The sequence below is a fragment of the Mirounga angustirostris genome, unplaced genomic scaffold, assembly GCF_029215605.1.
Source record: "Mirounga angustirostris isolate CCGP_5_RB_7025 unplaced genomic scaffold, mMirAng1.0.hap1 SCAF_8, whole genome shotgun sequence".
NCBI lineage: Eukaryota > Metazoa > Chordata > Mammalia > Carnivora > Phocidae > Mirounga > Mirounga angustirostris.
In genome coordinates, this window is record NW_026991716.1 from 66,032,660 (window position 1) to 66,053,450 (window position 20,791).

The 20,791-nt window shown below is 36.8% G+C and overlaps 2 long non-coding RNA genes across 2 annotated transcripts in view; one reads left to right on the forward strand and one right to left on the reverse strand.

Annotated features, from left to right (window-relative positions):
- LOC123837869 (uncharacterized) overlaps positions 1–13,885 on the forward strand; it is a 52,909-nt gene extending 39,024 nt beyond the window's left edge. Inside the window, exons 2-3 of the long non-coding RNA XR_006789296.3 lie at positions 10,853–10,985; positions 13,429–13,885. This is a non-coding gene — a long non-coding RNA (uncharacterized LOC123837869). The remainder of the gene's footprint in view (positions 1–10,852; positions 10,986–13,428) is intronic.
- Positions 1–20,791, reverse strand: part of LOC123837870 (uncharacterized) — a 253,775-nt gene that overhangs the window by 9,230 nt on the left and 223,754 nt on the right. The gene's annotated exons all lie outside the window — the stretch shown is intronic.

Consider the following 20,791-nt stretch of genomic DNA (forward strand, 5'->3'; position numbering starts at 1 on the left):
CGTTTCTGTGCTTTAACTCCTACTCTTTTGCTTTAAATTTGCCAATAAAAAGTAAACTCATTAAGCCCTAGACACCTCACCCTTCACCTTATTAAAAGGAGAGCCCTGGATTCATGCTCTCTCTTTCTCTATCCACAACTTCATTGTGAGGTCCTCAGGTATTCCATATATCCTCCAGGACCTGTGAGTAATACATCTTGGTCATCCAAGTGTCCCGGTGGTTTTTGCTGAGGTGCGTATTGCAATAATAAAAGAACCACAAGAGCTGGTCCATCCTCAATATTGACTCTTGTTGGAGAAATGTCTATAGGAGCTTACCACAATGGTAAACGTCTCAGACATTTCTAACCCACAGCATCATTAACAGTAGTCTGAGACCTAGCAAAACAGATACACAGAACACAAGGTAGACAGAAAAAAAAAATCAACTGAATTTCTATATACTAGATATGAATGTATCAACACTGAAATTAAAGACACAATACCATTTAAAGTCTCTCAAAATTAAATGAACTACTCAAGAATAATCCTAGCAAATATGTACAGTTCTTGCATACTGAAAATTATAATACACTATGAACAAAATCAAAGAATATGTATACAAATGGAAAGACATATCATGTTCATGAGTTGAAAGACTTAACAATTCTTTAATTGTTAAGTCTCCTTTAATTGATAATTTTAACATAATTCCTGTAAAAGTCCCAGCAAGGTTTTTTGTGCATATTAGATAAGACTTTTAGAATCTACATAGAAAAACAGGGAATTCAAATAGCTAAAACAATTCTGGGGGAAAAAAAGGTGGAAAAAATAGCCTAACCGATTTCAAGACTGTATATATTTGCAGTAAACAAGACTCTGGTGGTATTGGCAGGATAGACACACAGATCAGTTAAACAGAATAGAGAGCCCTGAAATCACCCCATATAAGTATGGCCTGCTAATTTTTGACAGTCACAAAAGGAATCATTGCAGGACAGATAGCCCTTTCAACAATGGTGTTGGAGCAATTGATTTGTGCTAGGTGAAAAAAAAGAACCTTGACTTATACCTCGCACTTTATAGAAAAATTCACTTGGGGTGCCTGCGTGGCTCAGTTGGTTAATCGTCCGACTCTTGATTTCAGCTCAGGTCATGATCTCGGGTCGTAAGATGGAGTCCCTTGTCGGGCTCTGTGCTCAGCACGGCGTCTGCTTCAGATTCTTTCTCCCTCTCCCTTCAGCTCTCTCTCTCTCTCTCAAATAAATAAATAAAATCTTAAAAATAACGAAAAATTCACTCAAATGGATAACAGACTTAAATGTAGAATATAAAATTATAAAGCTTTTAACATGAAGCCAGAGAAAATCTTCAGAATTTATGGTTAGGCAAAGAGGTCTTGACGCCACAGGGAAAATCCATATAAAGAAAATTTGATAAATTGGACTTCATCAAAATACTTTTGCTCTGTGAAAGACCCTGTTAAGAGGATGAAAAGACAAACTACAGACTGGAAGAAAATATTTTCCTTTTTTTTTTTTTAAAGATTTTACTTATTTATTTGACAGAGAGAGACACAGCGAGAGAGGGAACACAAGCAGGGGGAGGGGGAGAGGGAGAAGCAGGCTTCCTGCTGACCAGGGAGCCCGATGCGGGGCTCGATTCCAGGACCGTGGGACCATGACTTGAGCTGAAGGCAGACGCTTAATGACTGAGCCACCCAGGCACCCCTGGAAGAAAATATTTTCAAAACATATATCCAACAAAGTTCTAGTATCTGGAATATATACAGAATTATTAAAACTGAAAAGTAAAACAAACAAAAAATAAAAAAACAACATTAAAAAACTAAATTAGAAAATAGGCAAAAGCATGAAAAGATGTTTCACTGAAGATGTGAAACTAGTAGAATGTGTAAAAACGGTATGGCTGATCTAGAAAACAATTTGACAGCTTATTAAAAAAAAACTAATCATGCAATGAAGAAATAAAAAATTTATATTGACACAAAAACCTATAAATGAATGTTGAGAACAGCTTTATTCATAATAGTCCCAAACTGGAAACAATCCAAATGTCCTTAGTGAACGATTAGACAAATTGTGAAACATCCATATCATGGAATACTAATCAGCAATAAAGAGGAGCAAAGTATTATACACACAACAATTTGGGTGAATCTCTAAATAATTATGCTGAGTTTAAAAAAAGCCAACATCCAAATATTACATATTATATGATTCCATTTACATAGCATTTTTGAAGTGAAAAATTAGAGAATGGAGAACTAATTATTGGTTTCTATGATTTAAGTAAATAGGATAGGAGGGAGGTGAGAGAGAAATCTGTGTGGCTACAAAAAAAAAAAAGGCAAAATGAGTAATCCATAAAGTGATGGCATATTAAATGTATTAAAGTCAATCTCCTGGTTGTGATATTGTATTATTGTTTTGCAAGTTGTTACCATTGTGGCAACTGGGCTAAATGTACATGGTTGTTTTTTTTAAAATATTATTTCTTACAACAGTATGAGAATCTACAATTATCTCAAAATAGAAAATTTAATTTAGGAAAGCTTGAGTGTTAAAAACATAGGAAATAACAGAAGAAACACTTTGCAACACAGAATAGATGAAATTTGGTTGCAGGAAAGAAATGAAGAGAGGCTACCTCTATCATTTATTATTTTTTGGTAAGATTGTACTCTATAACATTCAAAATACAATAACTATTATCTACTTTTTTCAAGGCATTGAGTTCTATTCTAAGAGTACTGTGTTTTATGGTTATATTTAAACCAAATGCTAAAAAATTATTGTATAGCTTAAAAAGTCAACATTGATTTAGCCTAACCTCTATCCTTTCTAAGGTCTGATAATGGTTGATTAATGAATGTATTGTTCTGTATCAAAATCACTTTGAAAATTTTAGGTTGAATCATCATTCTTTGAGTCAATAGTGTCCATTTATACCATCTCAGATAAATGGACACTGTTATAATAAAAGCAAAAAAAAGACTTTGGGTGCTTTAATTGGCTTGGATAGCACATGAGAAATGTATTTCAATGAATGTAATTGTCAACTCTTCTATCCAAACTGGGAAATTGCTTCTAAATGAAACAATCATTACACATGCTGACCAAGGCAAATGACTGGGTTGTTACTATGGAAAAAGCAATTGCAACAATTAACCAAGGCTACCAATCACAGTAATTAATTGTCAGAACTGAGGCTCTCTTGCTGAGGAAAAGGTCAGAATGTGAAAAGCAAAAGCATAGGAATACAAGCGAAATCACAGAGTTGTATGAGGACTGATGTCAAGTTGGAACAAGGCTTGTAATTAAACCTTTAAAGGATGCCCCAATAGAATATTAGTCTGAGATTGATCCTAAACCAGGAGATGGATTCTCAGTAGGGAAAGGTTCAAAAAAAACCTCAAATGAGTTCCAAAAACTGGGGTATCTGAACATACACTTCATGAAAGCAGCAGGCCCCCAAAAAGTTTGGCAGAGGATGGGACTAATAGTCTGAGGGGCAACATTTAACAAGAATACCACTAACCCCACTTCCTGGCCTTGAGAGACATGGTGTGTGATAGAATAAAATAGCCTATCTTTGAGAAACCTGCAAGGAAAGTAGTGTCCTTAAGAGAAAATAATTGAAAGCAAGAACATTTCCATTTTGCAATATATAGCTTGAATTTCATAGAGCAGAAGTCTGGAATTAGAAGGCATATGAAGGCAGCATTAAAAAAAAAAAAAGAGTCTGGGTGATAATCTGACCAGGAAGAAATGAACTTTCAGTGAAGACTGAGGTAAACGGTGCTATCAAGCATGATGGCTGATGAATGGAAAGTGAGCTTTGTACTGTTGTCCATTAGCTACCCCAGGATTGTGGCAGCTTATAAAAATGTGACTTTCTGAAGGTTGCTCATATAATGATGTTTATAGTTGGTAAAGACAGAACATTTTACAGGCAAGAAGTAGAAACATTTCTGTGTAAGCTCATTCATTCAGCTTCATGCAAGGCATTGCACCAGGCACTGAGGATTTAGTTGTGTGCAAAACAGACAAAATCCTTACCTTCAAAAAGCTTGCATTCTAGTAGGAAGGACAGAACAGGCACAGATTGGTATCAAGGCTACTTGGTGTGTCTCTAGGTAAGGTTTCTGTGTGTGTTTATATCATGAGTATACATGTACTTGTATGGCAGTGAGGGGATATTATCAGATAGGGAGGAGATCAATAATGCCTCAAACGAAATAGTAGAAATATGTAGCAGCTATAGGAATCCAGAAGAATTCTTTCTAGGCCTGGTAGGTGCTCTTTTTAATTTAATGTAATACAATTTAATTTAACTTTGTTTAGTTCAAGTTAAGTTAACTTACTGTATCTCTCTCTTTCTCTACCTATTTACAACATTATATAATCTAGTCTAATTTCTGAGCCCCTGAATTGAAACCTGTCCTTACTTCTGTGTCATTTAATTCCTGGCTCAACTCAATCTGTACTTAGGGCCTAAACTTTCATATTTCTCATGCTTCTACAAGCTGTCTTTTTCCACTGCTGCCTGTCTGGGTTTCCACATGTTTATTTATACCCCTGCCTGAACTTTGTTCCTATTCTTCTATTCAGTCCTAGGTTCCAGGAATTTGTCTCCTAGATCCCAGTTTTACCTAATCTTCCCAGTTAGGAACTGGCACATACCTATTGAAGACTCAATTAAAAAGAATACAGATATTTATAATAAATAATCTGCTAAATGATATAACATAAACGCTTTCAAATTTATAATCTTTCCTTGATCTACCGAGATTCCTCACTTTGGAATGGTACTAAATAGATATAACTCTGCATAGGAGTTTGTCTCATGACTTTTATCTGAATCAATTAATGAATTTAATGCTTCAGAATACCACTGTTATGTCCAGAATTCTTTCTCAAACTTTCTCAGGAAACCAATGCTAATGGTATAAAAAAAATTAAAGAAATTTGCTTCCTCAAAGTGTAAAGTATAACTTACTCATGGTGGTAAAAAATCTTGGCAAATCACAGGGTGAACCAAGGCCTCTGAACAAGGTAACATCAGAGAACTATGCTATTGTCCCTTTGATTACTCTCACTGCCATGGTGATAGAAAAGGGAAGGAATTTTGGAGAATTAGGGAAATTTGAATATTCCTGCGTATAAATCTGAGTGAAAAATTTGGGTGTCCAATAAAATCTCTCAAGATTCTTCCAGCCAGTAAGAGTTTGAATTCCTTCAGTTTATACCAAGACTCAAAAACGTCCCAAGCTACTAAAATGGGGGGCAGCGCGGGTGGTGGGTAGAACCTGCATCTACGTGCAGACATCTACTTTCAAAGTGAAGAGCCATCAGATTTTTCTATGTTACTCAGTTTTGCCAGGCTTGGTATCACGTCTGTAACATGTAAAAGAGGCAGGACAGCAGAAGCATAAGTGGTATTCAAGTATATCAGCAGCTGTCAGGGACAAAGAAAGTAACAATGGAATGTGTAAGTGGGGATGTGGGCAAGGCTTCAAGCTGGGAAGGAGAGAACAGGTGTATGTGTCAGGGAAAGCCTAAAAACTGCATCTCAGCTTATAACTATTGTTGCCAAGGAAGAGAGGGAACATCCATTCTCTGCCCTGATGCTAAGCACTATTCTTTTCTGAGGCTTAATAGAGTATGGCAGGTGTGTTCTGATTTGCAGAATAAGGAAGGGTTTCACACATGCAAGTTAAGTAGATACTGGGGAGTCATCAATGTCCCAATAATGTTACACAATTCATGTTATCAATTTCCTTCACTGAATTCTATTATCCCACTGAATTAAGTCAGAAGGTGTTAATGTGGAAAAAATCTGTCAACAAGTATATCTGAAAACATTGGTTGAGTAAGGGGTTAGGGAAATATCTAGGTCCATGTTATGTGGTAGATGTACTATTTCAACAGTGAACATGCCCATGAGCAATCCGTTCTAATGCAGCCCAGCAGGAAAATTATGCCACCTTTTAAAAACACACACATTTCAATTTCTTAAAGTATTGGAAGATTCATGCTGCTTTCATGGCTGATAAGGATTACTGTGGTTGTCAGACTGGAGAAGGATACATATTAATCATGAAGAGTTAGAGTATTATACCATGGACTCAACTACTTTCTGTCAAAAGTCAGTTTTATTCTCTATGTATAGAGAAGAAATGTGCATTTTATTGGAATCTGGGAAGAACTAGTTTTCTTTGGGATTCTGTTCATCATGATTTCACTGGAAATATATTTTGTTTGCTTGTTTTAGCACGTTACTTATACATTTTTTTAAAGATTTTATTTATTTATTTGAGAGAGAGAGCACGAGTGGGGAAGGTGGAGAGGAGCAGAGGGAGATGGAGAAGCGGGCTCCCCGCGGAGCAGGGAGCCCAATGCGGGGCTCCATCCCAGGACCCTGGGATCATGACCTGGGCCAAAGGCAGACGCTTAACTGACCGAGCCACCCAGGCGCCGCTGTTTTAGTACATACTTACTGAGCACTTGCTATAGGTCAAACCATTCTATGTGGTTTAACAAATCTTCACTCACTTAATTCTTATTACCATTTTATAAGGCAGGTAAAATTATTCCCATTTTATACTTGGGGAAACTGAAGCCCTGAGAGCTTGAGTAACCTCCTACATTCAGATAGCCAGCCTATGAGCTGCAAATTGAATCTGCAAGGATCCATATCTATAGTATGTGTTCATTGCCCCATTACATCCCCTTGTCCTTTTATTTCTTTAGCTATTGTGATATTCAAAGATTCGAAATATCTTAGGTATTAACTCAGAGGGTATTATGTTAATTGAAATGAGTCAGACTGAGAAAGACAAATACCATATGATTTCACTCATATGTGGAATCTAAAAAAACAAAACAAATTAATAAACGAAAAGCAGAATCAGACCTATGAATACAGAGAATAAACTGATAGTTGCCAGAGGGGAGGTGGGTGGTGGGATGGGCAAAATGAATGAAGGGAAGTAGGAGATACATACAGGCTTCCAGTTATGGAGTGAATAAGTCACAGGAATAAAAGGCACAGCATTAGGAACACAGTCAATGATACTGTAATAGTGATGTAACGGGACAGATGGTACCTACACTTAGTGGTGAGCATAACATAATGTTTAAACTTGTCCAATCACGATGTTGTACACCTGAAACTAATGTAACATTGCATTTCAACTATACTCAAAAAAATTTTTTAAAAATTTGGAATGGATAAAAGAGTAACAGAAATTAAAAAAAAAAAACTGCGTCAAAAGGAAAATAGAAAAGATTCTAAGTATCTTTATTAGCTCCAGAGCCAACACTAGAGCATGAAAAATTGGAGAAAAAATAGCTTCAGGTTCCATCCAGTTCAATGTGAACTAAAAGTATAGCATAAGTGCTAAAAAGTATGTTTTTAATCTTAGGCTACCTGAATAGTATCCGCATAACAGTGATCGTTTAGCTCAGGTGGCTCCTGTATTACTTGGATCACAACTGGATTCTGACTAAGATGGTTGTTTCAGCACCCATTAGCTACACCTATATTTTGTTAGGTCCTGAGCCATGTAGTGTAGGGGTGCTACCTAGAAGAATGGTAGCATACCCTGAAGGTATATGAACATGGAAAATGGGGGCAAAAAGCGTGGTGGGGATAAGTAGTGTTGGCACAATAGCGATTTTTAAATACTGGAATGCCATACAGCATAGGGAGTAAACTTGTCCACACTTACTCTGGAATTGAAGGGCAAAATAACAGGAAGAAAGTGTAGGCTTCACAGACATTTAAATTCTTTAGAGCTGATCAACAGTATCACTGGAAGTGTTCCAGGTGGAAAATCACCTGATTTGGGGCCATGGCTGAAGGTGATGCAGAGGGTATTGCTGCATGGGTCAGGTCAGGCGTGGTCACATTAGCTACATTTCTTCCAACCTTAAGATTGTATGGCTTTTTAGGAAAGAGCCTGCATAGGACTTAGAATTTTAAAACACGATATAAATTCCTGAGAACCCCTTTTGCCAGATTCATCTTTCTTAGTGCTCACCATGTGATGACCTGTCATGTACCTTAAATGACAGCCTGTGAGGCTTCCTAAAATCAGCTTTCACTTCCAAAAATTGGAGAGCTACAATAAAGGTCAAGGTCAGTAGAATATTCCAGTACAGGGCTTTTCAACTTCGGAACTATTGACATTTTGGGCTGGATAATTCTTTGTTTGGGGGGTCATCATGGGATATTTAACAGTATCCCTGGCCTTGATCCATAAAATGCCAGTATCTTTCTCCCCCGGTTCCCTCAAGTAATAACAACCAAAAATGCCTCTAGATATTGCCAAATGTCCAGTGGGGAACAAAATTGTCCCAGATTGAGAACCAGTACCACAGTATTATTAAATAACTAGGTATTATAGATTTTTAAAATCTGTGAAAAATATTAAACATAACCAAGAAGGAGAAAATGAGTAAGAAGCTAAAATGTATGCATAATTCTGACTTTAGTAATTCAAGACTGTGTTGTTAAAGCCAACACTATTAAATGTAATTTCACTCTATATTTCATGGGAGTATATTAAGAAAAAAATTTTAATTCTTTGAATCACTAAGAACTTTTTTTTTTTTAATTCAGCATTCAAATAGATATGTCTTCAGTGTTGCTTAAATGATTCAATTCATTCAAACTCCTTAAATCATGCTTGGTACATAATAATCAATACATGAGAATTTGAAAATATTCAAACTTCCAGTGAGCAAGTTTATGTATACTCCTTTTAATGATACATGTGATAGTGAAGAATATTATGTCTTGGGGTGCTGGGTGGCTCAGTCGGTTAAGCATCTGCCTTTGGCTCAGGTCACAATCCCGGAGTCCCAGGACTGAGCCCCGAACCCCGCGTCAGGCTCTCTGCTTGGCAGGGAGTCTGCTTCTCCCAACCCCTCTGATCCTCCCAGCTCTCGTGCTCTCTCTCCCTCTCTTATAAATAAATAAAATCTTTTTTAAAAAAAGAATATTATGCCTTGCTATTTACTATAATATATGGTTTGTGTTTCAGAGGCACATGTGATATTGGATAAGTACCTAATACATATTTGTGTGTAAATTAATTGAATAGATGTGTAAATAAATGAATGGATATCTTTTATTTTTATCAGTATACCGGTAGATACATACCAAATCTTTACTATATGCAAAGAATAATAGGTTTTATATTTGCAAAATATTTGATAAAATGCTTATCTGAGATAACTTAAAAGGAAGACAATGTCTCTAATGAGTCTGTTCAGGTAAACAGGTTGGACAACAGAATAGTAGTAACATGGATTAAATGTTATTTATAGGACTGAAATTTGGAAAGAAATATGTTCAGAAAGAAGTAGCAAATTTTCTAGCAGGAATAAAAAGGACATAGAGGGTTCAGGAATCTAGTATTGTCAATTTGGAAAGGAAACTTCTCAACACAACTGAATAAAACTTGGGTTCTACAGAATGGATCAAATAAAGGGTGTAAGTCTTCACGTTGTTAAATTCTTTAAGTTTAGGTGCTCAGTAATAGCTCAAGGAGAAAAGGTAAAAGTTTTAGTCATGTTGTGAACACCTTAGAGGTTCAAGATACCTCTAATTAAATCTAGAGAAAGGCATGTATCTAAAAGAATTATAGCACGTGAAGTTGACTATTATTAAATAGATAACACAACTAAGTTTTCTTTTTAAGATTTTATTTATTTGAGAGAGAGAGAGTGAGAGAGAGAGAGAGCTCGAGTGAGCAGGGGAGGGGCAGAAAGAGAAGGAGAGAGAGAATCTCAAGTCGACACCCGCTGAGTGCAGAGCCCAACTCTGGGCTTCATCTCAAGACCTTAAGATCATGACTTGAGCCGAAATCGAGAGTTGGAGGCTTAACCGACTAAACCACCTAGGTGCCCCAGAGTAGAACTAAGATTTTTTTATTTTTTATTTTATTTATTTATTTATTTATTTATTTATTTATTTATTTATTTATATTAATGTATAATGTATTATTTGTTTCAGGGGTTACAGGTCTGTGATTCCTCAGTCTGACACAATTCACAGTGCTCACCATAGCACATACCTCCCCAGTGTCCATCACCCAGCCACCCCATCCCTCCCGCCCCCCTCCACTCCAGCAGCCCTAGTTTTTAAAAGAGTTAAAAGAGTTAGTATACTGACTAAAATATTAACAGTCTGAACTAAAAAAAGAGTATGACTATTAAATACTTAAAATGGACTTTGGGACCTCAGTCTTCTAGAGACAGGAGGCCAACTGAGAAATCTGCCCAGTTCCAGAGATATAGCCATGGAGTCAAGGAATAAGAGTGTCCAGTCACCTGAAGAAGCTCCTCTGAGGGCGTAGACTAGGAGCCTAATGAAGGACCACTTCCCCCAACCCACTTCCAAGGGTAGGGGTTCCTTAGCACCAGAATGGGGCTGTTTGGTCACTATTATGTTTTCTCTCATTCATTACTTATATAGTGTTTATTAGGGATAGATAACTTTTCTTTTTCTCTGATTTTCAAATCAAGAAAAAACACACTGGACTTAATACAAATTATTTCAAAGCACTGGACTTGGAGCTGACTAAAAAATCAGATGGAGCTTTTGGGTGTTCTTTCTCCTAGGAGAAGTAAGTATATATTGCATGTGGAAAGGACAGTGACCTGAATATTTATGACTCAAAGGGTAGGTTCTCTTAGTCACTAGGGCTATTCACAGATGTTCAGTATTTTATTCCAGACATGTGCTATGATTGGACTTACCTGCCACTTCAAGTCAGATATTCCTTGTGGCTTGCTTTGGCCAATAAAACATAAATGGAATTGCTGTGTGTCACTTCCAGGCAGAAGTATTAAATCCCAGAACGTGCATGCCGTATTCTCTTACACTTAATTGTGTGATCATGGAAGCTTGTGTCGAGATGGTGCCGCCATCAACCTTGCCAACCCACAGAGGGCGTGTAGCACGGTTAAGGAGTAAGTTTCACTCTTCCAAACCACTGAAAGCTTTCTAATTGTTGGTTTTCACAGCATAACCCAATATGTTCTGATGGACACCTCTATGAATTTCTTTTAAGATCTATGAAGTCATTGAATGTTTTTACAAAATTCTATAAAAATCTACTTGTAATGTAATAAAATTAGTTAAGATATAAATAAAAGCTAAAAAAGAGAACGTAAATAAAAACTACATTTTCTTTCACATTTTTTGAATTACTTCCATTCTAATTTCTTTTCAGGATTATTTCTAGTGATTATTGAATTATAAACATTTTTGCCAACATTTTTAAAGACTGCAAAAACTTGTAACAATATAGAATATAGAATCTGGCTTTCTCTAAAGTCCCACAAATTCCATAATGCATTAATAATCATTATTGAAAATAATTTTAGAACATTAAGGCAATTTTTAACTGATTCTTTTTCACCTCATTAGGCATATTGAATCTTTATTCTACTGCGTAACTGGAGGATTAATCCAGTCTTATTCCCCATTTCCAAACACATACTCAGTAGAAGCCTGTCAGTTACCTCGCTCCTCCTTTCCAAGCAGAAGTATAGAAATGATTATTCCGGAACCACGTGGACAAAGTGCGTTGCCTACGAGTCTTAACTCCCAGGGTGTTATGGCACGAAGTTAATTAAGGTTTTAAAAACACAAATTTCCTGATGGTTTTATTATTCCATTGTCTTTGGTAAAATGGCAGGAAATGCTACTTTATTAAATACGGTTCACAATACAATCGACTTTTAATTCCTTTTTAAAAAATTTTGCCAAGAATTTAAGAATGTGCTGCACAGTAGTTATATCTACAAAAATGATTTCATCAAAAGTGGGTGGGGAGAGGGTAGTGAATTCAGTCAAAAATCTGATTAGAAACAGAAATAATCAGTTTATCAGAGGGAATTAATTTGGGTATGCTTCTCCCTCATTTTATTTTAGAGCTTTTGGTACTGCAATAAAACATACAGAATTTTCTATTTCAAGATCAGTATTAGTTTTCTCTAATATGTCTAACCACAAAGAATTCTTTCCTCTCAGTAGGTCTATGAAATGTTATTTTGTTTAAGTCATCTGATTAAAAAGAAAATGATGTAAATGAACCCTGGAAGTAAGTGTAGAAATAAAATACCCTTGTGATGCCATTCCAAAAAATGCAACATATAAATTTGTCATTAAATTAAAGGGCATAATGCCCTTAAATTTATAGAAAAGGTTAAGACTTAAGGAAAAGCTTGCTTTAGAGGTCTGGAGTGTTATTTCAGAAAATGTCTTGTGAGTGAATCTTAACAGAGTGATATTAAAGGCACAATGAGTGGAAGGTGAGTCAAGGTAGCAATATCTAGAAAGGCGTCAGGAGACAATACTCTGTTGATTTTCACACTGCCCATATTTAAAATTTAGACAGTCATATTTTGTGTCTATAATTTTAAATGACACTTTAAATTAACTTCATAAATACATGCTTGATTTATACATTTTACACTAAGCAATTTCTTTCTTGTTTTTTCTTCAAGGTACATTTTCCTCCAAATTCTGAGGGCTGGGTTCTGAGCCTCCCGTTTCCTTAGGTTGTATCATAAATTCAACCAGTCTTGGACATGCCATGGATGTCAAGGGACTGGCTCTGCTTATAGTGCCTTTCTTTTTCTGTCTGGTGAATGCCTAGTTATTCTTCACAACTCTATTTACATTCCAACTCAATAAAACCTTTCATAATCCCCTCAGGCGGTAACTTGATATTTCTTCTGTGATCCCATGATATTTTGTTCACAGTACTTTTATAACTTCACATGTTATTACAACCCATCTATTTAGACATCTCTTACACTGTGAGAACTTTGAGGGTAATTACTGAGTCTTTCTTCTCTATGATCCAAATACTTAAAATAGTGTCAGCCACATGATAGGATTCATGTTGGTTAGAGGAATGGATGATTCTTTTTTTTTTTTTAAGATTTTATTTATTTGCGAGAGAGAGAATGAGAGACAGAGAGCATGAGAGGGAGAAGGGTCAGAGGGAGAAGCAGACTCCCCGCTGAGCGGGGAGCCCGATATGGGACTCGATCCCAGGACTCCAGGATCATGACCTGAGCCGAAGGCAGTCACCCAACCAACTGAGCCACCCAGGCGCCCCGGAATGGATGATTCTATAAATACCCATTTTTATTGTAGTGAAGGCTGGTAATCATTCTCCAACATCTTGCCTTCTGCCTTTAGAAATAGACACCAATCCCTGAGTTTTAGCTGAGCATATGGTTGCTCAGTTAGAAAAAAAATGTCTCCTTATCTGTGGGTTATTCATGTGATAAGCTCTTACCAATGGTTTTCGAGCACAAGTGAAGTGTGCAACTTTCCATGCCTTTCCCTAAAAGGAAGTGATGTATCTTCTACTTATTTTCATTACCTTATCCACAGCCTAAGTATCAGATGTGGTGCCATTTGGGCCACTTTGGCATGCAGACAAGGACTACACCTGAGGGAGAGGGAGAAACGCTTTTGGAAGAAACTGGATACGTAGAAGACTTCATGAAACACACCCACCTTCCCACGATGTACTGTCTACTGCCTCTTGAACTGTGACGAGAGAAATAAACATCTATGCTATTTGAAACATAACTATTGGAATTGCTTTGTTATAGAAGCTTAACCTATACAACCCCTTCCGCTACTATCCTACATTCCACGTGATATATCTGCCCTTTAAGCAGGAAATTAGTCCCATGGCAGTTCCCTTCAGCATCTTTCAGACCTGATGAATGCTGTCATGCCCAGTCTAGCTGCAGTGACTCCCACTAGCACAGGGTGAGCGACGATCCCAGGAACCCTCGCCAGCACCTGATGGCAGTACAACTCCAGACAGCAGTAGCAGCTCTAGACACTTCCCTAGCCAGGACCAGCGGCTCCAGCGGCTCCCAATAGTTGCTTCTCTCGGCAGCTCTCCCAGAGTTTTTCAAGTCTGTTCCTTTGTCACCAGATAGCTGTTATCCTCTCAGCATCTAAATGACTGTATCTAGTGGTGCGTTAAAAATACTTAACTAGCTCTCTCTCTCTCTAAAAAAGAAAAAGCTCCTGTTTATTTGCTGATTTCCACATGTAAATATGTAAATACTCACAGCATGGCCAATTTCATGCCAGCAATGTGACATTACCGATGTGGAAAATGTGGAGCTGAGAAGAGCTGCACCCACTTGGCTTTGCGATATGGTGAGAGCAGTCTCCAACACACCACTGACTAGCTACTGTGCAAAACAAACCATCCAAACTTAACAGCTTAAAACGAAAATTTGTTCTTCGCTTCCTGAGAGTAAATTTGTCTGGGAGCACTGTGTGGTTCCTCTGCTGTGTTCTCCTGGAGCCGCTCATGTGGTGGGAGTCAATTGGTATCTCAATAGGGACTAGATGGACTGAGATGCCTTCCCTCACTTGTCTGGTAGCTGATGTTCACTTTAAGCTAGGATACTTTGAGTCTCCTGCCGTGAATTCTCATGCTATAGTGAGCTAGTGTAGGTCTTTACCTGGTGATTCCTGGACACATTTTTAAGAGGATGATAAAAGTAACTTCAGTGGTCAATTAAGACTTTGCTCTGAAGTCCCATATTTTTCCTCTACTTGCATTCTGTTAGTCAATGAAAACAAGTCATAGGCCATCTCAAATTCAACACAATAAACCATTTTGATTAGACAAGAGAGGTTAATTGGTAACCTTTTTCCTTTGCATTTATAATCCCAATTGGTATTTGAAACTATAGTCACACAATTAGGATGATTACTATAAATTAAAAACAAATAAATCAGAGAATAACAAGTGTTGATAAGGATGTAAAGAAATTGGACCTCTTGGGCGCCTGGGTGGCTCAGTCGTTAAGCGTCTGCCTTCGGCTCAGGTCATGATCCCAGGGTCCTGAGATCGAGTCCCACATCGGGCTCCCTGCTCTGCGGGAAGCCTGCTTCTCCCTCTCCCACTCCCCCTGCTTGTGTTCCTGCTCTCACTATGTCTGTCTGTCAAATAAATAAATAAAATCTTTAAAAAAAAAAAAGAAATTGGACCTCTTGTGCACCGTTGGTGGGAATGTAGAATGGTGCAGCCACTGTGGAAAGCAGTATGGCAGTTCCTCAAAAAATTAAACAGAATTACAACATTATCCAATAAATCCACTATTGAGTATATACCCCCCAAAACTGAAAGTAGGAACTTGAAGAGATATTTGTTCATCCATGTTCATAGCAGCATTATTCCCAATAGCCAAAAGGTGGAGGCAACCTAAGTATTGATGGGAAGGAAATTTGGACACACATTACAACATGGATGAAACTTGAGGACATTATGCTAAGTGAAATAAGCCAGTCATAAAAGGACAAATATTGTTTGATTTCACTTACATGAGTTACCTAGAGTAGTCAAATTCATGGAGACAAAGGTAGAATGGTGTTTACCAGGGGCTATACCAGAGAGTTATTGTTCAATAAGTGTAGAGTTTTTTTAGTTTTGCAAGACAAAAAGAGCTCTGGAAATTGGCTGTGCAACAATGTGAATGTACTTAACACTACTGAACTATATACTTAAAAATAGTTAAGATGGTAAATTTTATGGGTTTTTTTATTTTTCCATAATTAAAAAAACACACAGCCACAAATTCTTTAACAACCATTGAGAGGTAGGCTCTCTGTTCCTTGCCCTTGAATGTTGGTGGGCTTTTGACTCTCTTGAAGCCAATAGAATGAGGCAGAAGAGTGATGCATGAATTGTGATGCCTTGTCCGAGAAGGCAATACAAATTCTGCCTTGTGTGCTGGGACACTTGCTCGTGGAGTCCTGAGCTGCCATATAAGAACTCTGGTGACCTTATGGCCACCATGCATGGTGGGAAAGCTAAGGTACATGAGAAGTGATGGCTAGTGCAATTAACATTCAGAAAACAGCATCTACTAAACAACATTTAAGTGAAGATGGCTCTAGATTGTATTCCCCAGATGTAGTTACACTCAGCTCATTGAGTCTTCCTAGCTGAAGCCCCAGACATTAAAAAAAAAAAAAAAAAGGCAAACCATTTCTCACAAAGCCTGCCCCAAAGTCCTGACCCATAGATTCAGTGAGCTTGATAAAATATTTTTGGGCCTTTAAGTTTTTTTAAACTTCATTTAATAACTTCATTAATAGCTTCATTGAGGTATAATTCACACACCATAAAATTCATTCTTTAAAGGGCATAATTCAGGGATTTTTTTTTTTAATTCAGGGATTTTTAATTTGCTTGCAGAGTTGTGCAACTATCTCCTCTAATTTTAGAACATTTCGTCATCCCAAGAGAAACTATACCAATTAGCCGTCACTCCCCATTCCCTACTCCAGTTCTACTCTATGGATTTGCCTATACTGGAAATGTTATGTAAATGGCATCATACTATATATGGCCTTTTGTGTCTGGCTTCTTCCACTTAGAATGAGGTTCTCAAGATTCATCCATGTTGTAACATGTATCAGTATTTAATTCCTTTATGTTGCTGGATAATATTCCATTGCATGAATATACCACATCTTGTTTATCCAATCATTAGTTCATGGACATTCTGGTTTTTCATTTTTTGGTTATTATGAATAATGATTTTATAAATATTCACATACAAGGTTTTGCATGAACGCAGGTTTTCAATTCTCTTGGACTTATACCCATGAGGGGAACTGCATGGTCATATGGTAACTCTACATTTATCATTTTGAGGAACTGCCAAAATGTTTTCCTAAGTGGCTTCCCAGTTTTACAATTCCACTAGTAATGTTGATGAGTTTCAATTTGTCAATATCCTTGCTAATGCTTGTTTTTATCTGTCTTATTTTAGCTATCTGAGTGGGTGTAAAATAGCGTGTCATTGTGGTTTTGATTTGCATTTCCCTAATGACTAATGAAATGAGCATCTTTTCATGTGCTTATTGGCAACTTGTATGTCTTTTTTAAGAGAAATATCTATTTAACTTTGCCCATTTTTTCACTGGGCTACTTATCTTTTTGTTATTGAGTTGTAAGAGTTCTTAGGATATTCTGGATACAAATCTCCTATCAAGATATATGATTTGCAAATATTTTCTCCCATTGTATGAACTGTCTTTTCACTTTCTTGATGGTGTCCTTTGAAGCATGCAGTTCAAGGCTGACAGTTTTAATATTTCATCTTAACCCTCTGTTGATATGCACAATGCTAGGAGGCCATATGATCACATAAATAATTAGATTGACAAAAGTTTTGATTCTGAACAACTTCACAGAAGGGGATAATTTCCTTTATCTATTCTTCAAAATGGTAAAATTATATCCTTATTAACACTACATCTAAACTATTGGCTTTGATAAATTATAGAGGTATATAAATTACTAAAGCCTTTGCTTTCTATCTTCTGTAAAAGTGCAATGATAAGGATTTGGGGTAAATATGTTTCCCCTAGTGGAAGATAAATTTGTATGTGATGTCTTAATAATGCAATGTGAAATATTACTTTATAAAAGAAGACTTCAGAAAATATTTTAGATTAAAAGGTCCCAGCCTGAGCAGAAGGAGGGAGATGGTTTAGTTACTCTCCTCGGTCTCTTCTTTTTACTACAAGTGATGTGTGCTAAGCAGGCCTGTCCATTTAAAGAAGTTTCCTCTATCAGACAGCTGACATTCAAATAAAGAAATTAGACATTCCATAAAAGACAAATTTGTAATATATGTTGTTTCATAAAAAAACAATAGATACATGAATATTATTTTTACTATAAATTACAATGAATTTGAGAATTCACAAAATTTGGAATGTTGCATCTTTGCCGTGGATTCAGATTTCCACCAATGAGAAGCCATGTACTGTTTCTTACCTAATTATCTAATGTATCTAAAGGCCCCACATAATTTGGCTTTATTTTGGCATTAAAATTTAATAAATCTCACTTATACTGGAATTCAATCTTTCTCAAAATGAGATAGATATAGTATGTTATAATCTTGATGAAGTTTCAGATCTATCCATTAACATTTCATAATCTAATAATAATACTAATTCAACTAGAGAAGCGAAATTTAAAGTATTTCAACTCCTGCAGGAATCTAGGACATTAAAACAATCTAATGAGGTTAACTGCTTAGATAATGGAAGAAGCACTTTTAATTCTATACCAACTGTTGACAAAAGTGTATTAATAATACCTAATGTCTAACTGAAGTCAGTCACAACTTCAGGTATTTCTCTGTTGCTCTCTGATAGGTTAGGAGCCAGTGTTTACTACCACTTTATGGGACCATTCTTTAATACTTCCTGTCATGTGGAATGTAATAGCTGTAGTTATGATCAATAATTCCATAAACCTAATAAAAAATTCTATTTCTCAAGAATTCTATTGGGAATGTATTTTTCCTTATACAGATAATAACCCTGACATTAAAGTGAAGTTTTATTTTACTCTATTTAAATAAACAGGATCAGCTCAGCCAAATGTATCTTCAAAATCAAATTTTAAGATGACATTTTTACTAACTAATTAAAACAGCTGTATCATTGAATCAAATGGGCAATCTTAAAACTGTGTAATATAAGAAAATGTTCCTTTAGTACCAAGAACAGACCACTTACTAAATTGTCCCACAAATTATAATCAAAACATGCAAAATAAAAAATAAAGTCAGGAACACAGATTTTCTGAGTGCTAGCCCAGTTGCTGTCAGGTAGCTAAAATAGTATTTTATTGACTAAGATTTTCATTTTCTGCTCTGGTATGTGACATTGTCTCTATGAATTTGGGGCTATGTGCTGCTGAGAATTTGCCACAATCAGTTTAATACAAGTATGTCTTCAGAATTTTTTTAGCAAAAAACTATGATCTCTGAACCAAATATGTAGGGTAATTTGAAGTTAAATGCAAAGAATACACTTTTCATTAGATAATAATGTCTACATACCAAATAGCAGACAGTTCACTCATGATGGTTACCTCTCTGGACCCACTGAGACGGTGAAAGAAAATTCTCTGGCTTTTTACTTAGAAGCATTTTCATTTTTAAAATTTGAAACCCCCTTAGTCTTCATCCCTCCCTCTCCCACTCCCCCTCTCTCCTGGCAAACAGCCAAGTGTCCTCATTTGTATCATAATTATTTCCATGAGGTTCACTCTCCCGAGCTTTCTTGGGTTGTCTTATTTTCACCCCTTCCTCAGATGCTGCCCAAACTCTTCTAACTGCACAGTGCAAATATATGCAGATGAAGAGTTCAGTGCTAATAAAATAAGTGTGTAATTTTGAAACTGTAAAAATAGGGCGCCTGGGTGGCTCAGTTGGTTGAGCGACTGCCTTCGGCTCAGGTCATGATCCTGGAGTCCCGGGATTGAGTCCCACATCGGGCTCCCTGCTCAGCAGGGAGTCTGCTTCTCCCTCTGACCCTCCCCCTCTCATGTGCTCTCTCTCTCTCTCTCTCTCATTCTCTCTGTCTCAAATAAATAAATAAAATCTTTAAAAAAAAAAAAAAGAAACTGTAAAAATAATGGTCCGGCATGCATAGGTTTAAGTAGCAAATGGTAGTAGATATTCAGAAAATATTTTGAACTGATTTGGCTGATGTTATCAACTGATTAAAAATTAACCTTTGAGAAGCTCAATTTGTAACGTAGCTGAATCACTAGACAGAGCTTTATGGTGAGATCGGCCTTATATAAGATTTAGCTAAAAAGGGAGAACCTAGGTGGATGAGATGAAGTAAATCAATAAAGCAGAGGTAGGGACTCTTAGTGCATATGGGGAATGTTTGTTAGCCAGCCTAGGTGGGACAGAGCAGAGAAATCTCAGCCATAGCTGCACAGTAGAACCATCTGGAGAGCTTAACAGATGCAGTGTCTATATCCCTCTCATAGAGATTCTGATTCTCTGGGGCCAGAATGAATTTTAGAGATCCAGTCTATAGCATGTATTTGCTTTTGAGATTATCCAAACCTATTAGGTAAATAAGTACATAGTTTGTAGAGCATAGGCAAAACTTTTCCAGATGTTTCAGTATAGATAACTGGCTGGTGAGCAGAAGTATTTGTTAGACGTAGCCAGATTTCACAGTATGTGTTAAGAGTAAGAGAAGCAGAGAGGCGCCTAGGTGGGTCAGTCAATTAAGCATCCGACTCTTGATCTCAGCTCAGGTCTTGATCTCAGGGTCATGAGTTCAAGTCCTGCATTGGGCTCCATGCTGGGTACTTAAAAAAAAAGAGAGGGAGAAAGAGAGAGAGTAAGATAAATAGAAACATAAGATGCATTAAATATGAGTGGTAAATACCAAGAATGACCTTATATCCACGAGACACATAGGTACTAAATATATATGAGATCAAACATACAAGAGGCGTTGGATAGTCATGAGGTCTCAATTTGACCACACGTTGCTGACACTCATTCTACCCTGTATGTCTTTGCCCAAAAAGCACAAAACAAACCCATGGCAGTTTGCAGGCTAATTGGCAAGCAACAGCTGTGGCTAGGAATAATTGGCCTTGTGTCTATACAAAAGAGCAAGACCAAAGCCCTTTCAATCTGTGAACTCAAGCACTCAAAATCTGTTTCTGGTCCTCATAACCACACCATCAACGGGAAAGGCTGATGTGGCAGAGAGAGATAAAACACATACAAACACTGAATACTCCAGGATTCAGGAAATGAGTCCTTCCTGCTTATATGGTATCATAAATGTGTTAACTCACCCATAGCTTAAAAAGCTCTTGCTTCTCACTATATGCTTTAAAATTGATTTAATAACAATGCCATTTGAGTATTTT